We start from the raw sequence: 3,798 nt of genomic DNA, 5'->3' as shown, positions 1-3,798 counted from the left end.
AGAGATATTTGCGAAATAGCGCTGTAGACACGCGAAGCAGCGACGCCCAGCGTACAGGAATACTACGTTTCTTAATTTGGTTACTAACTTACACACTAATACATTTGTACGTTATACATATTTGTTTGTACGACTGTTTCATAATTTCGAAGGTACTGTCACAAATATATGGACATGATTTTTTTCAATATTGAACTAGAAACACAGCCCATTTTTTGTTTTCGTTTCTAATAGAAAATTGGTAAAATGAACGACGGGACAGTGCCGGATTCGCCAGCGAGGATACAATAAAATTAACCCATAGTGATAACTTATCGACGTCTAAACCACTACTTTCATTGTCAAAATATTGAACATGGGATGTAGTGGCTTAAGGGGCTCCGGAACGCCCTATACTTGCAATGTTAAAATAACGCTTATAAATTACATCTTTCCTCACAAAGTATTTGAGGTAGGAAGTTGAACTTTTTACAGATTATTTATTGGAATATGGGCTACAACTTAACACAGGGATTTTACAAAATTTTAGTTCAGTTATTAAAGATGATTTTTTTTCAATTGTAATGAAAATTCACAACATTTTTTTGCAATTTTTTATTTATATATTCAAAAATATACAGTTTTTTGGAAAAAGGCTGTGTTAAATTATGCAGAAGGTACTGTGTAACATTTACTGAATGTTTGAAACAAATATGTTTGGAAGATCCTTAGAAAACATGTAATTAGTATGAGAAAATAAAAGTTTTGGGAATCGAGCGACAAAGATTGGATTAACTTTTTAGTGCATTCCAGGTCCATAGGATGGATTATCTTCATCCTCTGCAAACGTCTCCTCCAGCTTACTCTTGTTCCTCCTCCTGTTTACTCTTGCTTGTATTTCTAGACTCTTTACAGCCCTGTCTGCAGCCCGAAGGCGTTCCTTGTCTAAAGCAAGCATCGCTCGTACCATGTTAGAACCTATCTTCATTCCCATATTTCTAAATACCTTGCACCTTACAATGTTGCCATCATTGAAAGTCGCAACAGCATCATACACACCAAAGTGAAGTGTTTCTATTCCAACAAATACAGTCTTGGGGATTCTCGACCATATAACACTATTTACACTTTCATTGGGGTTTTGAGTTTTTCCGTGAATACACTTTTTCAACAGTTCAGGTGCTGCTAAGTCTCTGAAAATAGGTTTTATCACCTCCATTATTGCATGAGGCAGACTATGCTTATGAGTGTACACTTCACCAGTTAGCAATCCTTTGTTATATTTACACCAACTGTCTTCTTCTTTGGGACACAAGCTATGTTGGGGATTTTCACCGTCTTTGTTGTTTACAGTAATAACACATACCTTTGGCTTTCCAACATTTCTCCTTTTCTTAAAAGGCTTCAGAGGATTTCTAATAACTTTACTTTTACTCATTATTATACTTCAACAAAACAGAGACTCAAGAAACAGAATTAATTACGAATATTTTCGAGATAACGAAAGAGTAAATAAACATGAAACAATCGACAATCACACCAGCGATATATATTGAACCATCACAGGTTAGCCACAACACATACTTTATCTCACATCACTAAAATGTACCTGATGAACACGGACGTTAATAATAACACCATTTGACAGCAGTTTAACAGCGCCACAGTGGGTCACGCCCATGTAGAACACATTTAAAAAAAATTTAAAAATAGTTGTAGTCTTTGGAATTGAATAAATTATATATCTATTAAAAGGTAATAGTCTGCAGATTCAGAAAACGCAAAAAAGTAAAAATTGAACTTTTCATGATTTTGAGCCTTTCCGGAGCCCCTTAAGAATTCCAGGCCACACCATTCCCAGGTTAATCACTTTCCACAGATACTCATGACAGTAGCACGCGATCATCCGGCCAGCTTCGCCGTTTTCTAAATGCCAGTGTCCAGGCGCCAAGCCGTAAGAGCCCTTTGTCAAAGTCGCGTATGTCGGTGGACCACCTCATATGCGGTCCTTGTCGTTGCTAGAATGATTCATCTCTGCTCCGATCACATGCTTTCCTTTTCGCGTCACGTGGCCGCAGCTCCACTAGGTGGCATCCAGCGTTGCGGTGGGCAGTGTTCACAATGTTTTGAGTCACCAGTGTAGGCGCGGTTAAAGAACTGTACGTTAAGCAACACTCCACAAGTTTTCTTGCGAATCACATGCAACAGAATGGTCAGCTATTCGCCCTCGAGAGACTATCACACGTCTACTCCCGGAACCTCTGTTTACTCCACGATTAAGGAACTCCGGGACACAATTTTGGCTTCTGCTTTGACCAAGTAATGACGCTCAAGGCCGTCTAGTCGGCACTAGTTCGAATTAATCACGAGCTGCTGGTCAGTCAGCTACACAAAGGGAGCCACAGCCAATTCCACACGCAGATTCAATTCCATAGCTAACGGCACTGGGGTTGTAGTACAAATAATCAGACCGTACTACTATGACGTAGATATGCAAATACGCCGAAATTGGTATTTTCTCTAGCCCATTCCATAACAGTTCAGTGAGCTGATGAACAATACATAAACATCAAAGTTTTAGTAATAACGATCGTGAAGTACAGGCCGCCACTCGCGTTGCTCGATGATTTAACCAATAACCACGACGGTCACAGTGAAGCATAATCGAGTCGAATGTTCGCGGACAACTTGTCAATTCGGTACGCAGGAGGGGCTGTTCGTTTAAGTGCGCTATATAGCTGTATATTACGTGCGTGTTTCCTAAGCGAGATTACAGTACACGCACCATGCGCTGAAGCCTTAGACACGAAACTGTTGTGGAGACGAGCAGCGAAAGTTTTCTCTCTCATACAGCCCTTTCACGCAGAAATGTAGTGGTTCTTCGTGCACACTGGGCAAGAGGATCTGTCATCATCTTTGTTTGTTCACTTCACATTAATTCATTGTATCGGTTATTTTATGAAAGCGGGAACAACGATTAAGGCTTAACGCGCCGTAAACGACGGTCATTAGACAGCAACTTAAACTACTTGGAGAAGGCCACGGTTTGAAGCTGCTAAAAGCTGCTGAGTCAAAAGCCTGTCCGAAAGCAGATACTACTGACTTCTTGCCCTTGTCAGTCCTTCTAACTTTTTCCTATCTACTGATCCTTCCAGCGCCAGTTAACTACTCCAGACTACAGTAACAGATGTCTCTCTAATCTGACCCTTTTTTTTTGTTAAGGGTTCTCCACAGAGTTCTCTCCGGACCAATATTTTGAAAGTGTCTTCAATTCGTACGTTTCATTTGTATTGCTTGTCTGCTGGTAGCACTTTAAAACTTACGAGTGATTTCTTACGCTGATTTCATGCAATTTTTAACAACCACTATAAATTACAAGATGTCGTATTGGAAGTTAGATCTGGAAGCTGGAGAGATCTGTAGAGACTAACTAAAAGTCCCTAACCGTACTTTCCACCAAACGTTCTTTCCACAGGCTGCTATGCTGTCATCTCGAACTTGGACTTGTGTTTATGCTTTTTTTTTTTGTCGGATGCCACAATGTGGGTAGGCGACACCTCTCGTTAATGTATCCTGTTTGTTTATATTTATAAATAAAACTTTTTACACCGCCTTCGATAACACTCGACATAGCTTTCCTAATAGTACGGTAACTTTTCTGACAATTTCCGATATAGAGTACATGTCCATCCGAAACATAGATATTCGTCCGACTCTGAATAACACGCGAACAGAACGACTAGCGCAGCCAAAGTACTTCGTCTCCCAGGCGCGCCAAAGCGACCCGAAGTTGTCCGATGCACTTCGGTTGTAATATCA

This window comes from Schistocerca nitens, chromosome 1 (genome assembly GCF_023898315.1).
Source record: "Schistocerca nitens isolate TAMUIC-IGC-003100 chromosome 1, iqSchNite1.1, whole genome shotgun sequence".
NCBI classification, from domain to species: domain Eukaryota; kingdom Metazoa; phylum Arthropoda; class Insecta; order Orthoptera; family Acrididae; genus Schistocerca; species Schistocerca nitens.
The sequence above is the reverse complement of the archived record's forward strand: the minus strand, read 5'-3'. Positions refer to the sequence as shown.